The sequence below is a fragment of the Nicotiana attenuata genome, chromosome 6 (genome assembly GCF_001879085.1).
Source record: "Nicotiana attenuata strain UT chromosome 6, NIATTr2, whole genome shotgun sequence".
Taxonomy (NCBI): domain Eukaryota; kingdom Viridiplantae; phylum Streptophyta; class Magnoliopsida; order Solanales; family Solanaceae; genus Nicotiana; species Nicotiana attenuata.
In genome coordinates this window covers 30,354,230-30,364,600 of record NC_031994.1, presented here as the reverse complement: position 1 = coordinate 30,364,600, position 10,371 = coordinate 30,354,230, and positions in this window count along the sequence as shown.

Genomic DNA, 10,371 nt, shown 5'->3' with positions numbered 1-10,371 from the left:
ATAACAGAGATGAGAGCATAGGTTTAGAAATCATAGATTCGTAACAAAAATAAAGAGAAATCTCTTACTCATGGTCGAACAATGACAAAGTTTCAAACTAGAACCAACTAGGTTCTTTAATATCTTCTCAAGGATCCAAGAAATCAAGGAGCCATGGCGTGTAGAAGGCCAGGGCTGATTGGAGAAGCCATGGAAACCCCATGGGGTGGAGGTATACGCCAGTGACGGCGCATGAGAACTAGGGTTTAGTTGAGAGAGTTTTGAGAGAAGAGGGGAATGATGACGGCATGTGAGGGAGTGAATGAGAGGGTTTGGGGTGTGGGCCGTTTAGGTTAATTATGGTAAGGTGGATTGTGGACCGTTGACAAAAAATGATCAACGGTCAGAATTGGACGGGGGTATTGGGCCGGGCATATCAGGCTTGGGCCTAGGGAGATTGGGCCAAATTAAAAGGGGTTTTAGGATGGTCTCTCTTGGGTTAAACCTGAAAATAAAGGGGGCTATTTATTAAATACCCAAGTAATTAAATAAAAATTTATTTATAAAATAATCAATAAATTATAAAAACAATTCTCATGCATAGAAATGCTTCAAAATAATTATTCAATATTTTAAAAATATAATGGACCAATTTCTGGTAAAATAATGCAGTAATGTATGCATGGCTATAATTGCAAAGTTATTGCAACTGTAACCAAAAGGTGTAAATCTGGCCATTTGTAAATTTGAACTTAAGACGATCATAAATAGTAATATTAAATTATGAAATGTTATAAAGTCATTTGTGATGCAATTTTATAATTATTTATATAAATAAATGTTAGGATAGTATTGAAGGTATAAATGCACTTTAAAAAGTAATATAGGGAAAAATTGGGTATCAACAAGAGGGAATTCCAAATCAAGCACAACAGGATCAAGTCTTGAACCTGATCCATCAGCAAGACAACACCCTTTGGAAAATGCAGGAAATCATCAATCAATATCAACAATGGCAAGCACAAGCACTTCAACACCCCACCTTCTGGAATACACCCGCACAGATCAACTCCTCGCCATGGTTACTCCCTCAACAATCAGTGGCGACTGCTCAGCCTTTAGTGTCAGAACAGACTCAACAATAGGTGATCACCAACCACATTACCAACTCTCCTTCCGCTTCTCCACAGCAGGAGAATCATCACGAAGCAGAAGAAGGCTACGACCTGCCGGAGACCTTCATGAAATCAATGAATTTGAACGACTATCTGACGATCTCCATGTCAGAAAATACAGAAAAAAATACCTCATTTTCATCCCTCCAAACCTCCAAACAACTTTCTTGAACATACGCCTAGACCCTTTCTCCTTGGAAGAGAGATATGTGATTCTCATGATCCCAACCCTACAAGACAATCTCTTACCAGCAGCTCTTCAATCCTCCACACTTGCTAATGCATCTGGAACTTTCACTGGCTCTACAAAGGAGCACTCCACATCATGAAGATTTAATGAAGACAATGCTTTAGAATTATCGGGGAGCTCACAATCAAGAATTCTGCCGGAACCTCAGATTTTTGCTTACGTGGAATAATCCTTCCATCCTATGCCTTACAGAAACAAAGATGGCTGACCTCACTGATCTCCTCATGGAATTCAACTACACCGACTTAATCCAAGTTGCAACACAAGGTCATTTAGGTGGAGTTGTACTTTTATGGCGAGCCCATGAATTGGTTGTCAAACCAGTAACACTCACAAGCCAAGAGATACATGCTTCTGTCCAGGTCAATTGATCCAGGAACTCAACATCCAACAACTTAGACATAGTCAATCCTGTATTTTGAAGACCCCCCCCCCCTCCTTTACTTCATGCAACTAGATTTTGATGTAATTGGTACTAACAACTTACATTTCAATCACCCTTTGTAATTTCATACTTAATTTTATCATGCAATCCTTCGTTTCAGCAAAAAAAAAAAAAAGAGATATTATGAGCGATGAAAAATATGAGTTCTAAAATCAGATGAAGTGAAATTGACTCAAAAGACCAACAACTTCGTAAAATCAATGCAAATTTAGCTAATAACAACGGGTAAGAGAAGCAAAAAATCTATATAGGTGAAATGCCTATTCATGGATTAATGTTTAGCAGTAGTTGTTACATTTATGTTACTGCACCTCAAGATTATTTCCACCCTTGGTAAAGATTTGTACATTAGTGTGATTGTAAGTGTGAGATATAGAGAACTTTTAATTTCAAAGAAACTTTAATTTCGCCTGAAAAAATAAACAAGTTTAGTTTTTGCAAAAAATAGGTTCGAATACAACAAAATAAATATATAAATAAATTTAATTTAATTTGAATTGAAAACGTAGTTGGTTGATTAACGTACATGTGAGGTTGGAGTTGGCCGTAGACGGAGATTATTTAAGTTTTGTCCTAAAGCATAGCGATGATGCGGGGACAAGGGGATGATAATGGAAGTTCAAAAATAGAAAAGAAACAAAACAACTTTTGTGTAGAATTAGATAGGGAACTTAACATAGTAAGGGGTGCAGAGCTCGTGGTCGGATAACTTTGGGCATGCCCCAATTACATGAATCTTACATGAGTTTGTTAATACATACCCTTTGTTTCCCCTAGTGCATTTTCTTTGCACTTATTAAGACATTATCCTAACTTGTTCACCTCTTTGGCAACACTCATGGCATGACTTTCACATTCGACTCCAACTTGCTTAGAATTCAAATATATGATTTTAAAACATCGAGGGATAAGTGTAAATGAACTTTTGGAAGAGTCGATCTTTACGTTAGGGGTTCTAATATATCAATGGAACAATTTAATTATGATCAAAAGAATATCATTCGAATGGAAGTCATGTCACAAGTTTGAATCCCTATACCTTCTTAGTCAAAGATTTTTCGTATTTCTCCTAACCATGCGGAAAAAAAAGTATTTAGTTTTATAGTGAAATCTAAACTTATTTTTAAAATATAATTTATAACTATTTATCCTTGATGACTTGGCCACCCTTTATACAAGTTCAGCGTTCACCCTCCTTTACTCATTTTAGTGCAAGTGAAGCGGGAAACTCTTGACTAAAAGCCAAAAGCCAATTCCCAAATTCAAATATTATGGTTGAAGACCAAACGAAACGCTTAATAAATTTTAGCTCTGTTTACCGTGAAAATGGTAATAACAATTAGATTTAATTATGGGACTCTAAAAATACGTGATCTATTATGCTAGTTGTTAAGCAGTTGATGCTATGCGTGAGACTTAAAAATGAAATAAAAGTTGGGAATGGAGTGATAACCAAACCGATAGGTTGACAATCGGGGCCTCGAGCTTGTCGATTCGGGGGCTCGACTGTGAGCTATGGAAGGCAGCTGAAGAGCGACTAACAGTTCTAATTGTATTGGAAAAAATTGAGTTTATATATATTGAAGTAATTGAAAGATGACATGTCATGACACGAAGGCTGGACAAAGAATGATGATTAGCAAAGAGGTACGAGCTGCAACAGCTACGAGCAGAGACACGAGCAGATAATCAAAAGACTCGGTGCTCGTACCTATTTAAGTCCAAGATTTGAGGAGAATGAATCTGACAGCATAAGAGAGAACGGATACAGTATTTAATAAGCATTAAATACTGAAAACGTTAGAAAATCTGTATTGAATTATAATGATTGTCATTGTATCGTAACATTAAATGTCTTATTATGACAGACGCAAAACGTATATCTTAGAAATAGCTATAAAAAGGAAAAGACTGATCATTTGTAGGGACACGAAATATTATCGGAATATACTGGTTTACTTTGCTTTCTTCTGTTCATCTTATTATTTGCAAAATCAATTTCCTTTATTCGTTTTAATTTTTGATTATCAGTAACCCGAGTTCTTCTAAGATAAAGCTTTGACCGACATTCCACTTTTTGGTTAAACAAATTGGTTCCGTTATCGGGAATCTGATAATCTATTCTTAACCTAACCTTTTTTGTTACATCAACAACCATGTCAAATGTTAACGATAACACCCAAGGAAACCAAGGAAACCATCAACTCCAGGGGAATTCACAAGATAATCGCACCCCGATCCCTTCTCCACAAAGCTCCCCTCGGCGGTCTTGAGAGGGCACTTCTGATGGATCTCATTCAAATGCAAATGCTCAATTTGAAAATGATGAAGCTATCAATGAAGCTTTGCAAAAGCTAATCGCTCAATAGGTCAATAAAGCTCTTGAGGCCTTTGCCAGCCAGTTACCTGTTGCACCATCAACACCAATTCCAAATAACAACACTTTGGAAAACCCTCGTTCCGGGCTTGCTAATTCGGGCAGTGGTGGAATCCCCAGCGAGTCACGAGATGGAGAACCAGGTAACTTCGTCAATTCTGATTTACAAAATTTAGTATTAACATTGCAGAAACAGCTCAAGGAGCAAAGTGACCGCATAGAGCAAATACCCGGAGTACCGCCTGAAATCAAAGGGATAGATATGGACAAATATTCACAACAACCTTGGAAGCCAAGTACTGCTCCTCTCCCAATTCCAAAGAAATTCAAAATGCCCGATATTCCACTATATGATGGAACAACTGATCCACGAGACCACGTGACTGCATTCACAACTAGCGTCAAAGGAAACGACTTGACCAAATAAGAAATTGAATCAGTATTGGTCAAAAAATTCGGTGAAACATTCACTAAGGGAGCATTAACATGGTATTCTCTTTTACCCGAAAATTCCATAAATTCTTTTGCTGAGCTTGTAGATTCATTTATCAAAGCACATTCGGGAGCTCAAAAAGTCGAAAAAAGAATGGAAGATATTTTCAAAATCAAGCAAGGGGACTTAGAGTTGCTTAGAGAGTTCGTGGATAGGTTCCAGCGTGAAAGAATGACGTTACCACGTGTACCAGACAATTGGGCAGCTATAGCCTTCACCAATAATTTGAATAAAAAAAGCTCAGAAGCCACGCGGCGACTCAAGGAAAGTCTTCATGAATTCCCAGCAACAACATGGAATGACGTTTATAACAGGTACAACACGAAGCTAAGGATAGAAGAAGATATTATCTCACGGTCTCAAAAAGAGGAAAAGGTGAGTTCGAGACGGGCGGAAACCGAAAAAAGGTCCGAAAAAAATAGATACGAACCATATATGGGCCCAGCGGGAAAAGATTCACGATCAAAACCGGACAATTCAAGGTACAATCATAGATCGAGGAATAGAGAGTCGGGTTCATCATAAAGGTTTGGGAATGATCGAAACACACGAGAGACGCGGGATGACGATAGAATCTTGAAGGCAAGATTTGGCAGTTATAATTTTAATGTAAGAACTTCCGAGATCGTAGCTATTTTAAGAAGCATGGGTGATAAGGTGCGGTGGCCAAAAGAAATGAGATCAAATCCAAACAGGCGCAATTCTGATCACTGGTGTGAATTTCACAATGATCATGGTCATAAAATGGCAGATTGTAGATTGCTACAAGGTGAAGTTGATCATCTATTGAAGCAAGGATATCTCACCGAATTATTCAGTGAGAAAGGTAAGCAAGCATACATGAAGAATAGGCAGGAGCCCCCTAAACCGCCTTCTCCCAAAAGGACCGTTAATGTTATAAGCGGAGGTGAAGAAATCAATGGTGTGACGTATACAACAGCCAATAAAGTTTCCAAAGTCACAATTACCTACGGGAAGCAGGTGCGACATGTCTTAGAGGAAGAAAGTATTACGTTTGATGATGCAGATGCGGATGGCTTATTAACTCTACATAACGATACACTGGTAATATCTCTATTTGTACATGATACTAATGTGAAACGAGTTTTGATTGATCCAGGTAGTTCCGTGAACATTATTCTTCTAAGAGTACTACACGAGATGCAAGCTGAAGATAAACTAGTACCAAAGGCGCATACCTTGTCTGGATTCGACAATTGAAGCGTTGTGAATAAAGGGGAGGTAACCCTTACTACATTCGTAGAAGGGGTTGTCAAGGATACAAAATTTCAGGCGTTAGAGTTGGAAATGGCTTACAATATGATTCTCGGGAGACCATGGATCCATGAGATGGATGCCGTTCCGTCTACCTTGCATCAAGTTATCAAATTTCCATCACCATGCGGAATATGTAAAATCCGTGGGGATCAACAGACATCCAGAAGCATCAACTCCGTAGCAGATTCAAGTACGAGAAACGAAGAAAAATAGCAGTTACAGAATCCAGTTGAGGATACTACAACACAAACCTCAACTGAACAAGGGCGAACAGATGTGGACTAAAGGCCCGATTCCATTCAAGAACCAGAGGAAAATGAAAATATCAAAACAACGATTGAAGAGATGGAGGCTGTGGAGTTATTTACACAATGGCCAGAAAGGAAAATCTACGTTGGGGCTAACCTGAGCCGCGGTATGAAAGGTAAGTTGATTGAATTTTTAAAGACTAACGTAGATTATTTTGCTTGGTCCCATTCTGATATGACAGGAATTCCACCAGAAGTAATGACTCACAAGTTAAATGAAGACCCATCATATCAACCCATCAAACAAAAGAAAAGAAAGCAGGGGACTTTCAAGAACCAGGTAATTCAAGATGAGGTTCAAAAACTATTAAAAATTGGGTCTATCCGCGAGGTAAAGTATCCTAATTGGTTAGCTAATACTGTTGTGGTGCCGAAAAAGAATGGCAAATGGCGAGTTTGTGTAGATTACACAGACCTTATTAAAGCTTGTGCTAAAGATTCTTTTCCATTACCACATATAGATCAACTAATTGATGCTACTGCAGGACATGAGTTATTAAGCTTTTTAGATGCGTATTCCGGGTACAGTCAGATCAAAATGGATCCCCTAGATGAAGAAAAAACTTCATTTATCACAGACAGGGGGACTTATTGTTATAAGGTAATGCTTTTCAGTCTCAAAAATGCTGGTCCAACATATCAAAGATTGGTAACCAAAATGTTCCAAGAACATTTGGGAAAAACTATGGAAGTCTATATAGATGATATGCTTGTCAAATCTTAACAATCAAGAGATCATATATCCCATTTAACTGATACATTTCAGATTTTACAAAAATTCAATATGAAACTAAATCCCGAGAAATGTGCGTTTGGTGTTTCATCAGGTAAGATTTTAGGTTTTCTTGTTTCTAACCGTGGTATTGAAGTAAATCCCGCGCAGATTAAAGCCATTGAAGAAATTTCTGACATGCTTACAAATAAGAAAGACGTGCAAAGACTAATGGGGAGAATTGCAGCTTTGAAAAGATTTATTTCCAAATCATCAGAAAAGTGCTTTAAATTCTTTTCAGCTCTTAAAAAGCAAGATCAGTTCGAATGAACTGAGGAGTGTCAGCAGGCACTCAAAAATTTGAAGACATACCTGTCGAATCCGCCGTTGCTCGCAAAACCAAAGGTTGGAGAAAAGTTGCTCATCTATCTTGCTGTCTCGGAAGTAGCGGTGAGTGCTGTCTTAGTTCGTGAAGACCAAGGTAAACAATCTCCAATTTATTATGTCAGCAAATCATTATTAGATGCGGAGACGCTGTATCCTCAATTAGAAAAGCTTGCACTTGCACTAATCATGGCATCTAGGAAACTTAGGCCTTATTTTCAATGTCACCCTGTTGTCGTAGTAGCTGCTTATCCATTACGCAATATATTACACAAGCATGAGTTGTCAGGTAGATTAGCCAAATGGGCTATAGAATTAAGTGAATATGACATTACTTACCAGCCCAGAACCGCAATAAAATCTCAGGTGTTAGCAGAATTTTTGGTTGATTTTAGCCACGGGATGCAATTAGAAGCAGAAAAAGAAGTACAGGTGTTCAACGGGTCTAATCCAGGAATTTGGACCTTATTTACTGATGGCTCATCTAACGTGAAAGGAGCAGGTCTAGGAATTGTTTTGGTGCCATCTACGGGTAAAACTATTCGTCAAGACATAAAATGCCATTCTATAACTAACAATGAAGCAGAGTATGAAGCTGTGATTGCAGGTTTGGAACTGGCATGAGAACTTGGCATTCATCAAATTGTTATCAAAAGCGATTCGCACCTCGTAGTCAACCAAATGCTGGGGACTTATATAGCCAGGGAGGCACGAATGTAGCAATACTTAGAAAAGGTACGAGATCTGATTAGACAATTTCAAACCTGGAAAGTCATACAGATACCAAGAGATGAAAATGTCGAAGCAGATGCCGTAGCCAATGTCGCATCTGCGGCAGACGTAGCGAGCAATGAAAATGCTTATGTAATTCATTTGTTTGATTCAGTACTCGATCCAGACAAAAATGAGGTAAATTTCAATAACTTAACCTGGGATTGGAGAAATGAGATTGTCGCTTTTCTTGCAGTATGGGACTGTCCCTGAAGGCAAGAAAAAAGCTCACGCGCTTCGAAAAAAAGCTGCTCGATATTGTTTAAAGCAAGGCAATCTTTATCGAAAAATGTTCGGTGGCCCCTTAGCGAGATGCCTCGGGCCTTCTCAAACGGAATATGTAATGAGAGAGATACACGTGGGGCATTGTGGAAATCACGTAGGAGGAGATCACTGGTAAAAACCATGATTAGAACAGGCTATTATTGGCCTAAAATGGAAGAAGAAAGACTAAATGTGATAAGTGCCAAAGATATAGTAATAACATGCATAGACCTTCGGAACTGTTACATCCAGTCATTGCACCGTGGCCTTTTATAAAATGGGGAATGGATATCGTGGGTCCACTACCACAAGCAAAAGGAAGGTAAAATTCCTACTTGTACTCACTGACTACTTTACTAAATGGGTAGAAGCAGGAGAATTTAAACAGGTACAGGAAAAGAAAGTCAGAGATTTCATCTGGCGAAATATCATATGTTGATTCGGTGTACTGTTGATACCCAATTTTTCCCTAAGTATTTTTATGTACTCAAAATATCCTCAAAATAGCATACACATGCATATATAAGCATTCCCAAGAGTTTTGCTATTTTTTCTTATTTTAAATCAATTTATTGTCTATTTTAACAGTACAAAATCCAATAATTATTCCCAAATTTATATTTTTTTTTGTGAATAACTTATTTTATTCTCATATTTACACCAAATATAATTAAGGTAATTTTTTTTGTATATTTTTACAAATTTGTTTGGTATTTTTAAAGCTAATTGCATATAAAGGCAATTATAGCCTATTTTACGATTAATAGTGTTTTATAATTGTAAAATTAGTTCTAATATTTTTAAATTAATACATATGTATTATTAATTGGTTCAGCATCTTCAATTTTCTTTTAAAATCATTTTTACTATTTTTATAAAATAACAGGGGAAAACTGGCTATTTCAATTTTGGCCACATTTCATTTCAATTATAGACTCAATTTCATTTTTATCTTAACCCAATTGGCCCCAATCCTAATGCCCAATTGGGCCAGCCCAATTCCAATTTAACCCAACCCCTGAACCATTAATCTAAACATGCCCGGGATCCCTTTAAATCCAGGCTGTTGATCAAAGGATCAACGACCACAAATAACCCTTTCCTTTTTTAATTCCAAACGACCTAACCCTAACCCTCATTTCTCTCAGACAGCCGCCCCCAAACTCTCTCCTCCTCTCAAACGCTCCCTAGCACTCGAAACCCTAATCGCCTCCGCCGTCTTCTCCGAGCAATCTCATCGGAGTCCATGGCTTCTCCGGCCATGGACATCCTGTGCTTACCTTCCTTTCCCCCAAACCGTGGTTGTTCGAGATTTCGAGGCCTGACCTCGATAAAGTCCGTTCAGATCTGTTGTAGATCTGTGGTTCTATGGCTTCTCCGGCCATGTCCCGGTGTGTTCGAGCTTTAAGAGCCTAGCTATGGCTCAGATCTGTTCGAGACCAGACCCTTTCCACGCCTTCTCATTTCTAGGGTTTCTCAGAAACCCTAAACTATTCGAGGTTCTTTCTTTGTTTATTTGCCTAGATCTGTGTTGAACCTATGCTATATTTGACGTTTTGAGTGTTTTCCCCAAATTTCCTTTTCAAAATCGTTGGTTTTCAAAATTAGGGTTTCTGAAAGTCTTTCGATTCTTGTAGTTCTTTTCTTTTAGATTTTTCCTCCTCTATTACGCATGTATTGTCTTTCTACTTTTATATGTATGCTCACATGATTAGTCTATTTTTTTCACTCTTCTACCATGCATATTTAATACTGAGTTTCTTGATGTTTTAGCTTTACCTGAACTATGTTCGTGTTCTTGTTAAGTCATGTTTCCTTAAATGTCCAAAGTTTTTTTTGAGTCATGTTCTTCATGCCTTAAAGTGGTTTGCCTTTCTTTGATTGTTTCAAGCCCGGTCCGTATTGTATTTGCCTGATTCTCATGAGACTCCTTGA